Consider the following 24,158-nt stretch of genomic DNA (forward strand, 5'->3'; position numbering starts at 1 on the left):
GGTGCTAGGAAAACTGGATAGCTATATGAAGAAGACTGAATCTGGATCCCTACCTCTCACCTCTCACCTCTCACAAAAATCCACTCAAGATGGATAACATATTTAAACCTAAGGCATGAAACCTTAAGAATCCTAGAAGAAGTTAGGAAAACCCCTTCAGACATCAGCCTAGGCAAAGAATTCTTGAAGAAGACCCCAAAAGCAATTACCGCAGCAACAAAAATAAACAAATGGGAGCTGATTAAATTAAAAGGCTTCTGCACAGCCAAGGAAAATATCATTAGAGCAAATAGACAATCAACAGAATGGGAGAAAAATATTTGCTCTCTACACTTCCTATAAAGGTCTGATAACAAGAATCTATCTAGAACTCAAAAGAATTAACAAGAAGAAATCAAACAACCCCATCAAGAAATGGGCAACGGAAATGAACAGAAAGTTTTCCAAAGAAGACAGAATAATGGCCAGCAAAGATATAAAAAATGCTCAACATTCTCTAATCATTAGAGAAATGCAAATCAAAACCACAATGAGATACCACCTAACCTCAGTGAAATTGGCCTGTATCAAAAAATCCCAAAACAACAAATGCTAGTGAGGATGTGGAGAGACAGGAACACTATTACACTGCTGGTGGGACTGGAAATTAGTGCAACTTTTGTGGAAAAGAAATGGAGATACATCAAAGAGCTAAAAATAGAAATAAAATTCAACCCAGCAATAGCATTATTAGGCATCTACGCAAAAGAGCATAAGACATTCTATTATAAAGACATCTGCACCTGAATGTTTATGGCAGCACAATTCACTATTGAAAAGACATGGAAGCAACCCAAGTGCCCATCAATTCATGAGTAGATTATTAAAATTTGGTATATGTATATAATGGAATATTACTCAATTCTAAGAAACAACAACGAGCTAGCACCACTTATATTATCCTGGATAAAGCTTACACCCATTATCCAAAGTGAGGTGACACAAGATCAGAAGAATGGGCTTCACATGTACTCGCCATCAAATTGGTACTGACTGATTAACACTATGGTGCTCAAATGACGGTGGTGTTCACCAGGGATTCGGGGATTGGAGGGTGGACCCACATCTGAGGGATGTGGTGAGCACTGTGGAGGGGAAAGGCATACCTCTAACCCTTGCTAGGGAGAGGCAAGGATATAAAATGCAACCAAAATGTTTGTACTTTCATATTTTCTTGAAATAAAAAAAGAAAAAAAAAACAAAAAAAGAAAATATGAATATGATATTGGAAAAATTCTGGGTAATATCTTATGAGTTATTTTATATGTATATAGATACAACAATTAAAACTAATCAGTAACAATCTTCCTAAATCTGTGCATTTCTAACTTTACAACTTACCTTTCAAAGTTGTGGTCACATATGATTACCATCTGAAGGTGCCTGGCTCACTTTGGGAGCTAAGCTGAAGATCAGTTCACTCCATACAACAGAACTTGGCCTTTTCTCAAAAGCTAAGGACAGAGGAAGCACTGCAGGCAAAAAGGACAAGCCTGGGAATAAAAAATGCCTTGCTTTGTGACCAATTAGAATAGAAAGGATCTGTCTATAGAGGAAGAAGTTAAAAATCAAAGGTGAAATGACCAAACCTAGTCATACAACTGGTACTAGAACCCCGTTTTTCTGAGCACTAGTCCAGGGTTTTGTTTTATATATTCTCTTCCTTCTTAAACCTTAGAGGATATATATTCTCTTTGAGCTGCAAGATCCATAACATGAAGAGGTTTATAAAATGAAATATATTGCCTTGTCTGGGAAGGGGTAAGAATTATAAATTCATAAGTCAACTATATTAAAAGGAATTGAAGAGAGACTTAAACTTCCTCAGTCTCAAATTACTTTTATTGAAACCCTCCTAGTAGTTGCTGACTTTCATAATGTATATTTTAAGGTAACATAATGCCTAGTGGATCCACAAATCTGATTAAGAAGGTAAAAATGTACATATTTGTGAACTAAGGAATGAGCATGTGCAAAAGGCAAAAGATAGCTCTGCTCTATTAAAGATGTCATGCTAATTCAAAAGAACACTGGCTTATACCAAGTTAAATAGTTGGTTTCCAAACTTGGTAGATGAAATGATATCCTTAAATAGCTCAATAAATTAATTTTTAAATAAATATTTCATAGGCTTTGCAGTCATATTATAATTTTATAGCAGTTTAAAATTTTACATTTAAAAAGACTGCTGCATTAAAATGCTAAAATATATGTGGTAAAAGTATATTTGATAAGAAATGTTTGCCAAAATTTGTGTTAAATGGTTTAAAACAACAATTTATCATTACTGCTCATAGTTCTGAAGATTACCTGAGCTCAAGTGGATAATTTCTACTTGGGGTGTCCTGGGCTGTTACAGTTATTTATTTTATTTATTTATTTATTTATTTATTTGAGACAGAGTCTCACTCTGTTGCCTGGACTAGAGTGCCACAGTGTCAGCCTAGCTCACAGCAACCTCAAATCCTGGGCTCAAGCAATCCTCTGTCTCAGTCTCTCAAGTAGCTAGGACTACAGGCATGTGCCACCATGCCCGGCTAATTTTTTTTCCATGTGTTTTTAGTTGGCCAATTAATTTCTTTCTATTGTTGGTAGAGATGGGGTCTCGCTCTTGCTCAGGCTGGTTTCAAACTCCTGACCTTGAGCGATCCTCCCGCCTTGGCCTCCCAGAGTGCTAGGATTACAGGTGTGAGCCACTGCACCTGGCCTGCAGTTAGATGATAGCTGGGTCTAGAGTCATCAGAAGGTACAACTGAGTTAGATGACCATGATGCCAACTCAAGTAGTTGGTGATTGATGATAACTGTTGACCGGGAGCTCAGCTGGGGCTATCAACTGGAATGCCTGCATGTGGTCTTCCCTATGGCTTTAGCTTCTCTCAGAATGGCAGTGGGGTTCCAAGAGACAATGTCCCAAGAGCAAGCATTCCCAGACACAGAAAACGAAAGCTACCAAATCAGTTTAGGGCTCTGCTCAGAACTGGTACAGCATCATGCAACCACCACATTCTGTTAGAGCAGTTAAGGACCTATTCACATTAAGGGGACAGAGAAATAGACTCCACCCCTTGATGGAGTAGTGTCAAGGTCACATTGCAGAAGACCATGTAAGTTAAAACAATATTATTTTAATCATTTTTGGGAAACAGAATCTGTCACAGCTTGTTACTAAGTCATATTTTAAAAGGACTATTGCATCATTTAGTAATAATCAATAGCATTTATTAAATGTTAATTAAGCACCAGTCACTTTTCTAAGACCTTTAGTATGGATTAGTTCATTTAAATCTCAAAAATAAATTTATAAGGAAACTGAAAACGTCTAAGGTCATACCTCTAGTATATTTAGCTTGTGGTAGGGGCAAAGGAGAGTAAGAGGTATATATTGCTAAGATAAATGTTAAATAATTCATGTTATAATTCACTGAATTAAAATTATAGTAGGCATATTTAAAGTGTTATATTTAACTAATGATTCATGCAGATATACCTAAAGACCAAATCAGAATAATGGCTTCATTGTCAACAGGTATCGCAATAGAAAAATTATCGAATTACTTTTTAAATTTGATTGATTTTTATTATAAAAGTAATATTCATTGTAACTAGTGAAATGGGGAAAAATAATTGTGTTTCTCCATTCCCATCACCAGCAAGGTAGGCTAACAGCTGGTGTGAATCTTTTCATATCCTTCTCCATAATCACAAAAAAAACCACATTGATTTACAATCCTTAGAAGGTTTGTTGCTATATGATTTTACAAAAATGGGATTGTATTTTATTATCCTGCAATTTTCTCTTTCTTTAATGTTACAGTATAAATATCCCATCAAGTCTATAGATATAAACCTAATTAATTCTTTTGAAGAGTTGTATTCTAGTATATGGAGTGAATGTATCATAATTTATTAAACTGATCTACCAGGTTGTTTCAAACCAGAATTGAAAAGTAAAATTATCTCTTCAAATAGGAGAATAACATACAACAAAAAAGTCCACGGATATTGTAATGTGAACCAATAGGTCCTATTTCCACATTTCAGTGTAAAATTTCCTAAATATAATTCTGCCTATTATTTAACATTTAGGTAGGACAAGTTATTTTTCCCAGGAAAGAACAAAAGTACATGTATCCTAGCTTTATTTAAAAATAATTTTAATTATCTTATTGAAGTATAATTGACATACAATAAATTGGCCTAATTAAAGTGATAATTTTTACTTATAAAGACACTCAAAACATCACACAATAAATTAACACAATTATCATTCCCAAAAGTTTTCTCATGCCCTTCGTAATCCCTTCATCTTGCAAGATTTATCCCTAAGTATTTTGTATTTTTGGTGTTATTATAAATGGTAATATTTAATATCAATTTCTGATTATTCATTCTAGATTTTACGAAGACAGTTGATTGTTATATTAATCTTGTATCCTACAATCTTACTAAGCTTACTTCTTAGTTCTAGTACCTTTTTTTTACAGATTTCAGACAATCAATAGTGTAAATCAATAGAATTACAAAATTGTTTTTGAGATCAATAAAATTGATAAACCTCTAGCTAGGTTGATCAAAATAAAAAGAAGATATAAACACCAGGAATGTGAATTAAAATCTACAGATTCTATAGATACAACTCTATGCCGATGCAACTGATCATTTGGATAAAATGTTCAAATTTCTTGAAGGACACAAACTGCTACAGTTCACCAAAGAAGAAATAGATAAACTGAATAATCCCAAACCCATTTAAGAAACTGAATTTGTAGTTTAAAACTTTCCATAAGGAAAATTTCAAGATTTTTCTAAGATGTTTTCACTGATGAATTCCACCATATATTTAAGAAAGATATAGTACAAATTTTACACAAACTCTTCTAGAAAATTGGAGGGGAAGGCATAGTTTTTAACTCATTCTATGAGAGTAGTAGTATTCTGATACTGAAAATAAACAAAGATATTACAAGTGAAGATAACTATAGGTTAGTATCCATCATGAACATACATGAACATATATTTAGCAAAATTTCAGACAAGTGAATCAAACAATATGTAAAAATGATACATCATGGCTAAGTGTTTATTTCAGGAATGCAAGGTTTAAACCAACTTAACATTAAAAATTAATAAAAGCAATTTAGTATAATAGTCTGTATCAATCAGCTCAGGCTACCATAACAAAATACCATAGACTGGGTGGCTTAAACAACAGAAATTTATTTCTCACAGTTCTAGAGGCTGGGAAGTCCAAGATCAATATTCCAACAGAATTTAGTTTCTGGTGAGGGCTCTCTTTCTGGCTTGCAGATGGTCGCCTTCCCACTATGTTCGCACATGGTGGAGAGATAGAGTGAGCTTTGGTGTTTCTTCCTTTTCTTGTAAGGGCACCAGTCCTATTGGACTAGGGTCCCACCCTCACAATCTCATTTAGCCTTTATCACCTCCTGGCAGGTCCTACCTCCAAATACAGTCACAATGGGTGTTAAGGTTTCATCACATACAATTTTTTTTGGTGGGGGGGCAGTGGGAAACACAGATATTCAGTTCATAACAGACTAAAAAGGAAAAAAAAATGTGATATCTCAAAAGATGCAGAAAAAGCATTTGACAAAATTCACATCCATTCCTGATAAAAATGTTCAGTAAATGAAGAATAGAAGGGTATTCTCACACTGGTAAAGAGCATTCAGGAAAACCTAAGCTAACATTGTATGTTACGATGAAAGACTGCTTATATTACCCCTACATGGAAAAGGATGTTTGCTCTTACCACTCACTTCAACTCAGCATTCTACTAGAGCTTCTAGCCAGGCAATAAGGCTAGAAAAACAAATAAAAGTTATCCAGATTGGAAAGGAAGAAAAATAACTGTCTTTTCTATTTTATTTTTTATTATTTATTTATTTTTATTTTATTTTTTTAGAGACAGGGTCTCACTCAGTCACCTGGGCTAGAGTACAGTGGCACAATTCTAGTTCACTGCAGCCTCAAACTCCTAGGTTCAAGCAATCCTCCTGCCTCAACCTCTCAGGTAACTAGGACTACAGGTGCACACCGCCATGCCTAATTGTTTTTGTAGAGATGAGGTCTTGCTATGTTGCCTGGGCTGGTCTCAAATTCCTGGCAATCCTCTTGCCTTGGCCTCCCAAAGTGCTAGGATTACAAGTGTGAGCTACTGTGCCTGGCCCTGATTTTCTATTTTTTAATTAATTTATTTTTATCTATTCTTTATTTCCTTTCTTCTGCTTGTTTTGTGTTTCATTTGCTCTTAGCCAAGGTCATTGATTTGAGGTCTTTCTTCTTATGCAATATAAATGTTTTGTGCTAGAAATTTTCCTCTAATTACTATGTTAGGTGCATCTCATAATTTTTTATTTGATTGTTTTCATTCAGTTGAAAATACTTTCTATTTTCTTTTTCTTATTTTATTTCTTCTATGGTCCATGGATTATTTATAAGGGTGTTATTTAGTGTCCAAATATTTAGGGATTTCCCAGATATCTTTCTGTTATTTATTTCTAACTTAATTCTATTGTAGCCAGAAAACATATAGTACTTTACATGACTTCAATCCTCTTAAATTTACCAAGAGCTGTTTTATGGCTTAAAATATGTGAATTTTGGTAACTATTCTGTTTTTACTTGAAAAGAATGTATGTCCTATTGTTGATTAGAATATCCTATAAATATCAGTTAGGTCGAGTTAGTTGACAGTGTTACTCTGGTCTTCTACATATTTTCTGATTTTTTATTTCTTCCTATCAATTATTGAATGAGACTGAAAATATCTCTGACTACAATTGCAAGTTTGTCTATTTTTCTCTGCATTACTCTTAGGTTTTTTAATGTATTTTGAAGTTCTTATTTACTTACAAAACATTCAGGTATTGTTATGTCCTCTTGAAGAACTGATCCCTTATCATTATGAAACAATGTTCTTTATCCTTCATAATATTCCTGCTCTGAAATCTACTTTATATGAAATAATATAGACAATCTAGCTTTTTGATTAGTCTTACCAGTACTTATCTTTTTCATACTTTTCCTTTCAACCTTTTTGCGTCCATATATTTAAAGTGGGTCTTTTGTAAGCTACACATAATTGGGTTTTGCTTTTTCATCTATTCTATCAACCTCTGCCCTTTAATTTGAGTGTTTAGGTCATTTACATTTAATGATTATTGATGTGGTTGGGTTTAAATCTACTACATTGCTATTTGTTTTCCATTTTTCCTTATCTGTTGTTTTTTTCCTTTTTCCTCTTTATATGTCTTTTTTTTTTTTTTTTTTTTTTTTTTTTGAGACAGAGTCTCGCTTGTTGCCCAGGCTATAGTGAGTGCCGTGGCGTCAGCCTAGCTCACAGCAACCTCAAACTCCTGGGCTCAAGTAATCCTTCTGCCTCAGCCTCCCGAGTAGCTGGGACTACAGGCATGTGCCACCATGCCTGGCTAATTTTTATATATATATATTAGTTGGCCAATTAATTTCTTTCTATTTTATAGTAGAGACGGGGTCTCGCTCTTGCTCAGGCTGGTTTCGAACTCCTGACCTTGAGCAATCCGCCCGCCTCGGCCTCCCAGAGTGCTAGGATTACAGGCGTGAGCCACCACGCCCGGCCTATATGTCTTTTTTTTAATTCATTAAGTTTTTATAGTTCTATTTTCTCTCCTTTGTTGGCTTATTAGCTATAACATTTTTATTTTAGTGTTTGTTTATGGTTTATAGTATGCATCTTTAAATTATCACAGTCTACTTAATGATAATTTACCACTTCATATATAGTATAATAACATTATAATAGTATACTTCCATTCCTCTTCTTTCTGTCTTTGTGCTATTGTTGACATGCATGGACATGGGCTTCTACATAGGTTATAAACCCACAATATATTGATAGTTTTGCTTTAAACAGTAAATTTTCAATGTATTTAAATAAAATGAAAATAAAGTATATTATATATAGCCACATAGTCACCATTTCCAGTACTCTTCATTCTTCTCTGTAGATACAAATTTCTATCCAATATGATTTTCCTTCTGCCAAAGGACTTCTTTTACAAATGTAGACCTGAGCATGTTATTCTTTTATTAAAACTCTCCAATGGTTTCTATTCATACTTAATATAACATTCAAGATCCTATCCCATGACTAGGATACCTTTATGACTTAATTTCTCCTTTTATTCATACTGACTCTGCTCTAATCATACTGGCCACTTACCAAGCACACACATGCTTCCCTCAAAGCTTTTGCACTTGCTCTACCCTTTACCTGGACAGCTCTTCCCCCAGATTTTTGCTTATTCGGCCCTCTTGTTTCATGGAAATCTCTCTTCCATACATCTCTTCATCAGAAAGGACACACACACACACACACACACACACACACACACGCACGCACACACACACGTCCCTCATTTCTTATGCTTTATCTTGCTTTATTTCTTTTCAGAGAAATGAATGCTACTTGAAATCATATTATGTTTCTGTTGATTATCTCTTATCTCTATCATTACAATTAAGCTCCAGGAAGACAAGAACTTTGTTTTGTTCATCCATTGTCTCTAGTGCCTAGAACAGTGGCTGCCATATAGCACTAGCTCAAAAAGAAAACTGCCTTCTAATAACTACCTGAATTAATCCTGATGACCATCATTATCCTATATGAAACAAATCCTGAGAATCCAGGAGAATCCAGAGCAAATTTGATTCTGGAAATAATTTGAGAGTAATGACAACTTTGCCTATTCTGAAATGGCAGTTCCTTTTCTATTAGTTTAAATAAGCTAGCTTTGAATTCCAAAGCTATAATTAAGATTCCACCTTGGGGCAATAGAGAGCAAAGAACAAAGGACAAGAAAAGCTCTTTCCCTCTTAATTATTCCTTCACCCTTCCCCAAACCCCTACATTTATTGAGTACACAAAGGTATTATGAAAGAATGAAGGGAGAGGAGGACAAAGTGCCAAATTTTCTTGGAAGAAAAGCGCTACCTCTCCAGCCCTACTCTGACTCTCATGGCCCAACAGGTCCAAGCAGATTTTAAAGTCCAAGGAATTTAGAGGTGAAGTCTATGAAGCTGTTCCATCTTTGATTGTTTAATTATTTTATACACTCAACTGGCTACAGTTGTGAGGAATTAAGTGACTACCTGAAGCCTGGATTAGTGGACCCAGTCACAGAAACCAACACCAACATCTTCTGCCCATTGTATCTCCACCCATCTTTTTTGTATTCTGAGTACTCTGCTAGGACAAAGGCATCTTATTTCAAATTATATTATTAGTCCTTAATTTATACTTAATAATTTTTAGCTTACATCATTCTCAGTTATCATTTTCTGTGACTTACAGAGGTGGAATATGTTATATGAGGTGTTGTATGCTATATGTTATATAAATTCTGTTTAATACAAATAACTTTCTTTTATATCTTTCACCCACAATAATATCCATACTTATAACCAGAGAAGAAATCATTATAAACTATTAAGGTAGTAAATTTGGGGTGGGATTCCATAAGCAACACTTGTTTTCCATTCCTTTTACCATACAATGTTTTCACAATTTATGTTCCAGAAGTAATGTGCAAAATAACTGCAGAAAATAAAGATACCACTCTGACATCTGAATCTATTTTTTTCTATGTCCCAGGTCTATTTATGATTACAAATCCTAATCTGTATATGTATATAAATTGTCTAAACCCATTCTTATATAATCTACAGTTCTCATATTATTTCATAGATTAAAGAAGATAATTTACATAAAGCATTTTACATTGAATAAACATTAATAAATGTTAGATATTATTGATTAATAAGTGTTATTATTCCATTTACATAGACTCAACTGAAATAATGTAAAATGATTCTTAAGACATTCCTTCTAGTTCCACAAATCTAAATTATAATGAATGTCCAGTCAAAACAATATATACAATGGAGGACATAGGGTAAAGTAACTTTTTTAGAAGTGTTTTATTCTACAGTGAGAAAATAATAGAAACATCTTTCATTTATCCAACAAATATGTATTGAGCATCTATTTTAGGCCAGGTGCCAAGACATAGTAGTGAACAACATAGAAAAGTTCCCTGTTCCCATTGAGCCTGTAACCTATCATGAAAGAAAAATATTAAGTGCATGACTTACAAATGTGACAAATACTAAGAAGGAGAAATTCAAGCAACTAACAGGCTTCTAAACTAGACGTGATCTGAATCAAGAAAGCCTTCTTCGAGGAAATGACATGACTTTGTATTTTACCTGAGTATATAAATGTCATTTCCTTAGAGATTTTGAAATACCAAATACTAAAATTTCAAACTTATGTATGTGGATATAATTATAATAAGGTCATCTTAAGCAGTAGTTAGATTCTGAGGTTTGGGATTATTGAATATAGCTAAAATTATCTTGGGAAACCTCTTAAGTTATTCCAAAAATTCAATATATGTAGTAATATTTTTATATGGTACTGACAATGTTGAATTTAAACTGAGCCCCATGCTCCTGGAAAATAGCAAAGATTAAGTAACTTCCTCATTCTTTTGTGTTCCAGGAAATGACTTACCATAAAGAATGACCCTTTCCCATATGACTTAGATAAGACTTACAAAAGCCCCCCATTTATCCATGATGAGACCAAACATAGACCTTCCAAATTCTCATGCTTTGTCTCATAAATGATAAGCTCACCTGCCTGTCTCCACTGATCAAATGCTTGTTAACCAAATTTTGGTTAAGCTTTTCTCCTTTCCCAAGGCCTCTGAATTTTGGCTCACCCTCAACCTGAGCAGCACACAACCCCTTAACCAGCCCCTTGAGAGAACAGGCTGGTTTCAGAAAAGAACAGTCCCTGAACACTGTCACATTGTGCCACTCTCATCCCAGTTCCCCTCACCTAGTTCTTTCTAGACTTATTGGCTCCTCTCCATAAAAGAAAAAACAATCCTTTTTTGCCAAATTCTTGAGATGCTTGCCCTTTCCTCACCTTGCAACAGTCCTTTCAGATAAAGTCTCGCTTTATATCCACGTTTATTTTTTATTTGACACTATGTACTGGAAACCAACACAATATCTCTCTCAATAAGTACAATACAATCAAGTTTACTCCAGTATTTGAAGAATTTCATGTTTTCTCAGTTGTTCAACAGAAAAATATTTATTTGGTAATACAGTACCAAAAATATGTGGCTTCAAACACTATAATCACAGAGAAAAATGTCCTCATCATGAGAACCCTGAGAGTAACTCAGATTGAAGTAACAGTAAAGGCCTGTCCTCCAGCCCAAGGCCAGGCCAAAATATGTGGCTCCCTGAGTGGAGAGAAAACATCACCATGTTTTCTTCTTCATTTTCTTTCATTCCTTCTCTCTTTCTCTCTCTCTCTCTCTTTTTTTTTTTTTTTTTTTCGTTGCCCTGGATACATACAGTTGAATTCAGTTAAGTGAAAATCAAGTATAATTTGTCTTCTCCATACTCTAAAACACTACAATAAGAAGAGAGACAAAGAAAGAAAAATATAATAAAATATCATCTATCAGAATCCTTAGAGGATGTGTCACCCTGAAATGTTGAAGATTTGCTCACTTAAATCTCTATAGAAATTTTTGTAAACTGCATTGCATATTTCACTGCTTTCTTAAAGAAAGTACTCTAAATATAACTTAACCTGATCTTAGATGATATACAACCACTGTTATTTTAAAATTAAAGTCCACTCTAGTGTACAGCAATGATGACTGCATGACCTACTGTGGTGCATAGGACTGCATATTGCTGAGCTTCGAAAGTTCTCTCTCTTTCTTTATGGTTACTTTCTCATTTTTATTGCAATAGGATCAAGTTTTTTTTTTACTTCTGTCATTGTCTCTGCCTGTGACAACTGTTCTCCTTCCAAAAGCTGCTTTTCCTATGCTTTAGATTGGAGGGGAGGGGAAAACTGACATTTCCATACTTCCAGGATTTGTTTGAGTCCTAGAGAGAGGGCTCCAAAAGTTTTTCTACATAAGAGGCTATTTACTCATGAATAAACTACATGAGCTTTAGCATTTTGATATTATTCCTCCCATCTTGGCTGTGCAGAGCTCTCTTTATTTTTTGACTTCCAGCTATACTTCAAATGTTGAAAAAGCAAAATATAAAGAAAAGAACATCTTGGAAGAACATGATGATAGTAATGAGGATGAAGACTATTTTTTAGAGATAGTAATGAGGATGAAGACTATTTTTTGGAGAATTTGAAGAGACAGGCTGACAAATTATGTGAAAAGATTTGATTGGAAAAATCAATTCCCTCTCAGGCAATGCAATTTCCAGATTAATATTTTTTTAACAGATTGCAGAATCTGAAAGTGTAATTTAGTCAAAAAGAACACTGGACTTGGGGCAGAGTCCTTGATTTAAACTAAAAATCCATTGTGTATTTGTTGTATGACCTTGAATAAGCCATTGATTTATCTAAACTAATTTTTAGTTTCTCAACTACCAAATGGAAATAAGAATATTTGCTCTGCCTACATAACAGTGTTGCTGTCAAGATCAAAGAAAGTAATATATTTTAGAAGTGGCTTGTAAAATGTAAAAGTAGTAAAAGTGAAAGAACTGTCTACATGCCATCTGTCATGGACAAAGAATCTACAATTTATCTCTTTGGTAAATAAAAATTGTATACATTTAAGATGTACAACATGATATTTTGAGATTTTATATATATATATATATATATATATATATATATATATATATATATATATAGTGAAATGATTATTATGGTCAAGTAAATTAACATACCTGTCTCCCATCATTACCTTTTTTGTGTGTCTACTTGAGAGCACTTGAGGTCTCCTCTCTTAGCAAATATCCAGCATGCAGTAAAGTATTATTAACTATAGTTGTCATGTTGTAAATTAGATCTCTAGACTTATTTATTTTACGTAACTATAACTTTCTACTCTTTGACCTACATCTCCTCATTTGCCCCACCTCTCCAGCCCTGGTAACCACCATTCTACTCTCCATTTCTATGTATTTGACTTTTTTAAATACTACATATAAGTGTGATCATGCAGTATTTTTCTGTCTCTTGCTTATTTAACTTACCACAGCAACCTGTCCTCCAGGCTTATCCATCTGGTGGTACGTGTCCAGATCCCCTTTTTAAAGAATGAATAACTGTATATATAGTGTATATATTAATAAATCACATATATACACATTCATTGTATATATTAATAAATCACAATTTCTCTATTCATTCACTGACAAACTTAGGGTATTTCCATATCTTGGCTATTACAAATAATGCTGCAATGAATATGAGGGTGCAAATATCTCTTCAATGATTTCATTTCCTTTGGCTATATATCCAGAAGAAGAATTGCTGGATCATATGGTAATTCTACTTTTAATTTGTTGAGGAACCTCCATACTGTTTTCTATAAAGGCTGTACCAATACACATTCCCACCATTAGGAATCCCTTTTCTCCACTCCCTCACCAACACTTGTTGTCTCTTGTCTTTTTGACCATAGCAATCCTGACAGGTGTCAGGATTAGTTTAGTTTTGATTTTTACTATTGAGTTGTAAGATTTTCTTATATATTTTAGATATTACCTCCTTATCAGATTAACAGTTTTAAAATATTTTCTCCCAATCCTTTGGTTGTCTTTTTATTTTGTATCCACAAGTTTTCTGCAATGCAAACCCATCATAATATTCATGTTTGTTTCTCTAAATTTCTTGATAATACAAAGCTCTTAGAACAGTGCTTCTCAAACATTTTAGTTTGCTTCATTGACTATGCAAAACATTTAGAAAATATTCAAAGAACGTATAATTCCATTCTTATAGAAACTATTCCAAGGTATTTTAAAAAAAGGAGAACATTCCTCATTTCACAAGAACATTATGAGAATATCCTAGGCCATTCAAACTAATAAACAGGTGCAATTATTCTTCAATAAATGTTAGTAAATCAAATGCAGCAAGTGTATTAATACATCATTTGTCCCAGTAACACAATCCATACATTCTTCCAAGAATGTAATACATACATTTATCCTAAGAATGCAAGGTTTGGTTTAATATGTGAAAATCAATGTGATCTACCACATCAACAGATTAAAGGAGAAAAATGATATAATTAGCTCACTAGAGGCAGAAAAAGCACTTAAATTTCATTTGACATACATTCAAGGTAAAAACCCACAGCAAACTAGAATTAAAAAGGAACTTCCTTTTCCTGTCAAAGGTTATTTTCCAAAGCTCCCACCAAACATTATACTTAATCATAAAATGGTGGAAGCTTTCCCTTGGAAAGAGTGGGGTGCTGGGTGTAGGGAATCAAGACTGAGCAGTAAGAAGGGTTCATTCTTGCAAATTCTACACCAAATGGAAATCACCTTGACTTCTTTGAAATCTGTCTGAGTAATTTATGGGAGTCTGGTTTTGCTTTTTTTAAAAAATATCATTTCAAAATATTAAGGGGTGTAAATGTTTTTATTATATTGATAGTTTTTATAATGCTTAAGTCAGGGCTATTAGTGTGCCCATCACCCGAATAGTGTTCATTATACCTATTAGGTAAGTTTTTACCCCTCCCCTTCTCCCCCTTCTTGATTTCCAATGACTTTTACTTGTCTCTGTGCCCTTTGTGCCCATCAATTAGTTTCAAATCATTAGAGAGTGCATGTGGTGTTTGTTTTTCTGTTCCTGAGATACTTCACTTAGCATAATGGTCTCCAGGTCCATCCAAATTGCTGCAAAAGACATTAATTCATCCCTTTTTATGCCTGAGTAGTACTCCATGCTATATCTATACCACATTCTGTTAATCAATGCAGAATTATGGTAAAATAATTAGTTAAAATCAGATTCGGATTTGGAAGGCTGAGGATCTGATAATGCAGATGAAACTCACCTTGGGGCAGTTTGCTACCCAGCTGATCGCTTGTTACGAATGCAAAATCCCAGCCTCTTCCAGACCTACAGAATCAGAATCCACATTTTTACTAAATAGCAGAGTGATCTGAATGCACATTAAAGTTTGAGAAGCACTTTCATAGCCTAAAGCAGTAATTCTCAAAGTTAGAAATGCAAATTCCCAAACCCCATCCCAGACTTACTGAATCAGAAACTGGAAGGGGAGAGGAACAGCATTCTTGGTCTCTGTTTTAACAAGCTCTCCAGGTGATTCTGATGCATAGTTAAGTTTGAGAACCACTGGTCTAGAGCATTTATCAAATATATACATTTTTAGGCCATGTCTGTGGAAACTGTGTTTTAATAGATCTGACGTAGGGCTCTGAGGTCTGTGTATCTGTGTGTAAACCTCCATTCCTGGTGTATCTTATGTTCAAACAATTTGGGAAACAACTGCTATGGCTATGGAGTCTCATCTTTCCTGCCCTTTCACTTTGCCTTCAATTAACCCTAATATTGGGTTTACTGTTGTAAACTATCCCCCTTCCATTTGATAATTCAGTAAGTCTCTATTGAGTGTTTCTGAGTCAGGCACTCTGTAGCCATGTGAGGAGTTTGCTTCTTTCCACCAAGATTTATCTCTCAAGTGGATCTTTTAGCAACATTTGATCAGAACATTCTATTCTGCAAAGAGGCTAAAACCTTGCCTTGGGGATATATGAACCAATTTGTTATGCAAAGAGAAAACACTTTTGTTTTCTTTTCAACTGGCTGCAACTGTAGCACATACTAATTGGATAAGTAATACAATAAAAATTAAACATAGCATTCTAATGTTTCCCCAAACAGTATGGACTGGGTTAATGTTCATTGATTCATCATTCATTCATTTTTCACTTATATCATCCCTCGCAAGGTTGTTGAGCATCCCCTTCAAAACTGAGTGGTGGGCACTTGGGAAATGTTTATCTATAATTTAAAATTTGAAATACTTGGGCATGAACAGTGTGATGTTAATAGATGTTGAGGTTGTACTTTAGTGTAGTATTGTGTTTTTTGGTTTGGGTTTTTTTTTTATTTGTTTTTTGTCCTGAACAGAAACTGCCTGTCCCTGAACTCCATGAGTGATCAACTAACACATATACTTACTCCAGAAGGACACATTTTAGAACCAGCTAGTACAAGGGCTTCAGCCATCCATATATATATCAAGCATAGGTCTTTGCAAATTAGCATGATGAATATGAGAAAATCATTATTTAGTAAAATTAGTGGCTTGTTAATTAGCATAGTGGATATTAGAGATGGACGTCCATTAGTAAAATTAGTAGTATTCAAAATATGTGGTTTGAGTAGGGGGTTTTGGAGCTCCCTACTCCACCCCACTGTCATGTTTCCACGAACAGGGCATAAGAATCCAATGAACAATGCACCTTCGTCCTTCATCTTTCACATTTTGGGATGACACTGAAGGCTCCATCTCCTCCATTTCTTGTCTTGAGCTTAATCATTGGTTCAGACAATTCTGCAGGTAATGCTAACTATAAAAATAACTGAATCCCGAGTCTAAATTGATGTTGCATCTGCTTTCAGTGAAACTTTCTTCTAAAATGTAATTGGAGCACATAAATGGACTTAAAGCTGAGATTTTGTGGAGTTTACCAGAATAGATAATATACAAGCATTTTTGCCTTTTTATTAATCTATATTTCTTTCATAAATGACTATTTTGGTGGTAGAATTTAGTCTAAGACATACTTAGTCTAAGATTGGTGTTCATCATTGCCTTGAGGAGAGCTTATTGGGAAGCACCTGATCCTCACCCACCTTTAACTAACAGCAGTTGTTATCTATAAGACAGAAACTAATTGTGCTTGTTCAGGTTGGTTGAGGTCAGTTCTTAACAAGAAACATTAGTGAGCGAAACTAAATAATGATCCTTGACCTCACAGAACTATTCTCTGAGAAGTAGACAGGTATTAATCACACATCACCTAAATAAAATGTAAAGTGCAACCATGACAAGCACTCTAAGGAAGAGTTATGTGGGATCTCTGAGAGCACATCATAGGGATTCTAACCTTATCAGAGTTTGGGGAAGTCAATTGCCATGGATTGAATTGTGACCCCCAATTCATATCTTAAAGTCCTAACCTCCAATGTGGCTGCATTTAGAAGTAAGGTATTTAGAAGGTAATTAAGATTAAATGAGGTCATAAGGGTAGGGTTCTAATCCTGTAGGATTGGTGGCTTTATAAGAAAGGGAGAGAGCTTGCTCTCTTCTTCCCCTTTCCCACCCTCTCTCTTTCTTTTTTTTTTCTCTCTCTCTCCCTCTCTCTCCTTCTCCCTCACTTCCTCCCTGAGCACACATGAACAAAAGTCATATGAGGACGCAATGAGAAGTCGAACATCTGTAAGCCAGGAAGAGATCCCACACCAAGAACCAAATCTGCCAGCATCTTGATCCTGGACTTCCCAGCCTGCACAACTGTGAGAAATAAATTTCTGTTGTTTAAGCCACTCTGTTTGTGGTATTTTGTTGTAGCAACCCAGGCAGAGTAAGACAGCAATCACAAGTAAAGGATATGTGATGGAAGATGTGAAGAATGAATAGGAGTTAACTATGTGAAGGGAGTAGGGGAATAAGAGAAAGAGCATATGCAGAGCCCTGGAGATATGAAGCAGCAAGGCAATTTCCCAGGGGTCTGAAAAAAAGTGGATGTGGCTGGGTAGCGGGGCAGTGTGCAACGTGACCAGATCTTACATTTAGAACAGAATGGATTGGGGGAGGAAAAGGTACAAGTTAACCAAATACGTTGTTACAGTGAAGGTGAGATATGAGGATGGCTCAGACTTGGACGCTGGTGTTCATGGTGGAAGAGCTGGAGTATAGTGGATAGACTCAAAGGATATTGGAGAGAAAAATAAATCAATAAAATTTAAGTGACAGGTTAGATGTGATTTTGAGTGAAAGGGATTGTCAAGAGTGTACCCTGGGCTTTTGGCTTGTTTAACTTGTTCACTGAGACAGGAGAAATTGGAAGATGATCAGGATTAGGGAGGAAAGAGCTTTAGCTGGTTTTAAATTCTGTCTCAATTAGGATGCAAGTAACATATGCAAGTGATATAAATTAACTCTGATTATTTAAAAGCAAGAAATTGGAGGAGAAATACCATGGAGAGCTCACCAGATCAAAGGATACTGGAGCACAAGACCTGGAAACCTAATGGGAACCAAAGCAGGTCAAGAAATCTAGGAAGCAGGAGGCTTAAGAAGTGTCTTTTGACAATAATCATCTGGCCAGAATACCTTCAACACTACAAGAAACATGCCACTGAACTACCAAAGGTGAATCCTAATCCTATCTTCATTTATGTACTCCTTATTTAAATTTACAATCCCTGGCAGCTGTGTCTAATTGACTAGATAGCACACCCAAGCCTTGGCTTCCAAGAGCAGGGGGAGAGAGGTCATGACACCTTCAGTGTCATTGTGGGTGGTGGGGCACTTGTTCTTACTCAGATTCTGTTCACTGGGTAATGCCCCCAAATAGGAATGCGGTTACATGTTAGACAGTAGTAAAATGACAAATGTATGCCATGGTACATACATTTGGCAGACAAATATTTACCCATATCCTTCTCAAAATTATACTTTCCAAAAGATTGTGCCTCCTGACATGATGTACGTATTACTTGTACAGGTTGAGCATCCCCAATCTAAAAATCTGAAATCCAAAATGTTCCAAAATCCAAAATGTTTTGAGCCCCAACATGATGCCACAAGTGGAAAATTCCATACCTGACCTCATGGGACTGGTCCCAGTCAAAATACATACACCTTATTTTAAAATATTGTATAAATTACCCTCAAGCTATGAGTATAAGGTATATATGATTTATAGATAAATCTCATGTTTTGGCTAGGATCCCATCCTCAGGATATCTCATTATGTATATGCAAATATCCAAAATTCAAAATCGGAAGCATTTCTGATCCCAAGAATTTTGGATAAGGGATATTCAACCTCACAAAAACACATTCCTTTTCCCAATGAAGATAATACCAGATCTCATCAATTACTCTGTGCAGTCACAAATCTACAATTTCCAGGTAATGTCCCTTCCTCCTCTACTTTCATTGTGATGTATATTCTGTAGCATAAGGGATACATTTTAGAATTAACCATCACTAATAAGCCATATATATTATAGTCTCTATAGTTCTCTATAGTCTATAGAGAAAAGAACACTGTTCACCAGACCTGTAATTTTTGAATAGAGAAATCAAATATGACCTTAATGGACTGTTCCATTTCATCCCCAAGGATTTCATGATTTATTAGTCACTGTTAAAGATTCCTGCAGTCAGACCATTTCATACCCTGCTGCCATTACAGTAACCAGGCCCACCATTTATTCCTCCCACGACCAATGACCCACCTGCCTTCTACCACCTTAGGACTCTTTCTACTGAAATCAGGAAATCCATTTCTATTTCAGCTTCTCCCACAGCCTCCAGAGAATAACCAGCACACTCCTTTTGAAATATGCCAGAGCTTTGATTACAGTGTATATTTCAAAAGCCCTAGTGAATGGAATGTTTTCAGGTCCTACCTTAGGGATACATTTATTGGATGGATGGGTAGCAGGACAAATCCAAGATTCCAATCTCCCACTTATTTTAATTATTTTCTCTACATTATTCTAAGACATTCTGCATCACAAGTTCATTTGTAAGTCCAAGTTATTGTTAACCAGTCCAGCTTTTCACCACCACATGGCATCAGGAATCTCTGGTAAGTGAACTCATATGGAAAAGTTCAGACTAATCTAAAATGATATTTCTCTATCTTGGTGATATGCCCTAAAATTCTATTCTTATATATGTTCTCCAAATTACTGCTGATGTAAGTTGGTAAAGTCCTTACATTCTTTTGAATGTAAACCTTTTCCTCCCAGGTTTCACTTATAATTGGTGCCCTGAGGCTTTCTGGGCTTCCAACTCTGGATACAAGTCTGCAAATCATTCTAGTTCCTCTAGCAGCATTACCACCTCATTTAAGGGAATAGGAGCCACATGTTGATTCCATGAGCCTATGTATTCTTCTAATAGATGTTTTTTCTGAAGGAGACCAGAATTGCTTTTTGTTATTTGCAATAAAAAAATATCTTAACTGAAAGAATTTGGAACCAGGAAGTAGGCTGTTACAGAAAGCCACGAAAGCTTTCTTAATATTTTGGGAAGAAAATGTAAAAGTTGATGGCATACAGTGCCCAAAAGGTGATTAAATTATCATCTTTGGTCACCTGGGCTCAAGTGCCCAATAGGGATAAAACTCTCCAAGATAACGTTGCCAACATCAGTGAAGAATTTGAACAATTCAGTGACCATGGGTAGCAATTAGTGTTTTTAATGGCATTACAAACCTTACAAAAATATATTATTAAATTTGAATACCTAAATTTTAGGCTCACAGTATGGACTAAAACCTAGGAACTTCTAGTTACTGGGTTAAAGTACCTTTCATTTTTTGCAAAATCAAAACCAAAACCAGACCTTCACCACTCTCAATATTAATCCATGTTTGGGTTGCTAAATTTCAATATCAGTCTATTGAGTTCTCTCATGAAAATATGAGTTGATTGTGAAACAGTGATCCCAAAAGAATTTAGATGAGAGCATAGGACAAGCACTCTCCCAAATAAGCACCTTTATCCTCAGAACAATTCCTACTTTTCTGACTGAATAGGCTTGGAAAATAGACAAGAAATGAGGTCACTTTGGAGATCCTAGAATGACAGAGGACCATAAATACCCTTCTGGAGGAACAGCCTGACTAGAACACCAAAGCTACTGCAGCAGAGCACATTAATTGCCATCTAGGTTTGGAATGACTGCTGGATACCTCTTTGCTTTTGAATCAGTTACTCAAGAGGCAACGAAGCAAAAGAAAAGACTTGATCATGTGGCTGCCTTGGCATTGGGGATAAAGAGGACTAGGCTCTTCTAGAGTTAATAGTAGAAGATTAGGAATTCCCTCTTATGAAGACTGGGGAATTTCCCCCAAATTAGGGGAATGTTGGAAGGAGGAGGGTTTAAGAAAAGAGAGAGATGGGTTAGATTGAGGTATTCTGAGACATACAAATAGAAAAGTAGGTAACTGGATATATAGATCTGAAACTCCAAGAGGTCTAGATCAGAAATATTAATTTGAAAATATCTTGCATATATGTGCTAAGCAATCAATGGATCTGAATGATATTAGGAAGAGAGTGAAAGTTGGGAAGATACGAAGTTCCAGGACTGAGCCTTAAGAAAATGCCTACATTTAAAGGCCAGGAAGAGCATGAATCCACAAAAACCAGATGAATTGATCAGAGATATTGAAAGCCAAGAGATTGTATGTCACAGAAGTCAAAGGAAGACTGTTTCAAAAAGCAGGGAGTGATAAACATTGCTGAATGCTGCTGAAAGGTGAAGTCAAAGGAAGATTAAAAATTATCTCAGGAATTTATGACATGAAGGACATTGGTGACTTACATTATTGCTATTTTAATGGAGTGACAGGGCCAAAAGCCAGACTGGAGTAGCAGTGAGTGAGAGGTGAGGATTGTAGACAGTTGGTACCATTAACAACTATTTGGAGAAATGTGTCTGCAAAGAGAGAGGAGGACAGGGCAGTACCTGGAAGGAGAGGAGGTTGTTTTGTTTAAGAAGCTATATTGTTTTTAAAATCAAAAGGAAGAACATAAAAGGCAAGATTGGATAAACATAAGATAAAATGGATAGTATTAATAAATAGTATAATGTTATAGAAAAAGTGAGAAGCTTTGAATTCCAAGCATGGGTGGTAGGGTTAGCCTCAGCCAGAAGGGGATAGCCTCTCTATAGTCCCAAGATGTGAGGCTGAGTATAGAAATATATAAATGTTTTGTGTTTTAAATATCATGGAAAAGATGAGGGAGTTCCCAAGAGTTAGCTGCTATTTTTCTCTATAAAGGAAAGAAGGCATCTGCTGGGCACAAAGGTGCTAGAGTAGGGTTTCTCAACCTCAGCATATTGACATTTTGGACAGCATGTTGACATTCCATACTATGGGGACTGTCCTGGGCATTGTAGGATGTTGAGCAGCATCCCTGGCCTTTACCTACTAGATGTCAGTGATATTGTTGCCCACCCCCAACTGTGACAATCAGAACTGTCCTCTGCCATTGCCAAATGTCCCCCACGGTGGGAGGCATCATAACACTCTCACCCCCATGTGAGAACCACCGGGGTAGAGAGAGCAGAAGAGAATGGAGAAGGTCTGAAACTGTTGTGTGGAGTGGGAGAGTATTAACAAATAAACCAAATAGATACAGGAGGCTTGCCAGGCAGTGTTAGGGCCATCTGAGGTAGGGTTTAAATCCTGATGGAATCAATCTGTCATACTGTACTTTTTCCACTAAGGCCTGGGCTGCTGGGGTGGACACATAAAAGTTGATGTTTGTGTTGCCTAGGGATGGAGGCCTTGCCAGGGAAATGTGACAAAAAGACAAAGGGAAAAAGGGTTTAAGGTAATGGCAAAACATTTATTTATGAACCACATAATCTAAGCAGGTTGGGGAGAAGGGAAGAGAGTTAAAAAAAATCTCTTTCTAAAGAATGTTGAGATAATTTAGTAGCTAGAAATGGAGTTTTGGCCAAAACATCTTTGAGATACACAGATATACATACACAAAATAATTTATTTAAAAAACAGTTTATATTATCCTTTCTCCATGTACTCAATGAAGAAAATGAAGGTAAACAGAAAATAATATGGTTCCATTTACTTTGTATCCTAATTTCAACTCATTTTTTCTATAGTGTTTGGTTTCTTAATAACTACTTCTGAAAACTGCCGCAAAGAACTTTATATTTAACATTTCAAATTTCCAAGTCCCTTATTTGCTATAGGTAATAATATCTACAGTAAGGCCTTATGAAAGGACAAAGGACTGTTTTTACCAAAAGATTGGTCAACTAAAATATCCTGTAAATTCTGGCAGTGCCCAGAATTGAATCTTTATCTTTTGGAAAGAATTACTACACCGAAGGGAGAAATTAACAACAAACCTATTTTCAGAGAAGGAAACAACTAATGAGGCAGTTTCTTCTAACTGGATACAGCATGTGAAGGGCAAGACAAAACAAAACAAAACACCAACATTCTTAATTGAACTAAAAACTTCCAAACAAATGGGAAAGCAAACCGCAACTAAAATTGAAGAGTAGCTACATCTTTTAATCAACTAGACAAGGTTTGTATAATTTGAATCTACTCGGGAAAGCAGAAGAGGCACGTAGAGAGCTGATACTAAAAGAATTCCTCCTGGATCAGTTCAGTTTATTCCCTCTGCATGCCACATTTCTATAGTTTGAAATAAAAATTGTACCTGAATATTTAGCTATTTTACATTTTTGTGTTTAAATATGTTTTTAATGTATGTATTTTTAATGACAAGGAAGGTAGAAAATATATTAAATGTGACAATATCTATGAGGTGAGAATAACTGATTTCCTTTTTTTTCATAATATTTGTTCAAATTTTTATACAAACATGTCTGTACTAAAAAAAGTTAGCACATTTTAATGATTTGGCATCAAGTAAAAGTAAAGAAATAGGTGGTTAGAATATACAGAAAATTGTGCTGATTAAAAACAGGAAATCAGTGATAAAACTTCTTTCATTTCCTACTAGTTACCATTTTAAAAAAAAATGAGAACACTTAGACTTTTAGCAAAAACATTACACATCCCCATCTGCCTTCAAGGTCAGGCAGGAAAGAGAGATATTACTCACTACAAATAATTTTTTAAAGGAAAAGGGAAGAGGAAGACCAAGAAACAATGTTTATTTGAACATATTGAAAGACAGCACAACTAAGCTGCTTCATAAGACATGTACAAACTTATTATTATTGTAGAAATATTATTAAGGTTTTTTTCTTTTTGTTGGTTCATATGTTCTAAATTTTGTGTAACACATTTGTATTATATTTGTGATAGAATATAAAACAATAAAAAGTAGAAGGTAAAAATCAATTTAGAAAAAATATGTTTAATGTGGGTATGAATACTATATGAAAGCTGAAAAATACTGTATGAAAGCTGAAAAGCTGAAAATGAATACTATATAAAAGCTGAATAATTTCTCAGGATATC

This window comes from Microcebus murinus, chromosome 5, assembly GCF_040939455.1.
Source record: "Microcebus murinus isolate Inina chromosome 5, M.murinus_Inina_mat1.0, whole genome shotgun sequence".
NCBI classification, from domain to species: domain Eukaryota; kingdom Metazoa; phylum Chordata; class Mammalia; order Primates; family Cheirogaleidae; genus Microcebus; species Microcebus murinus.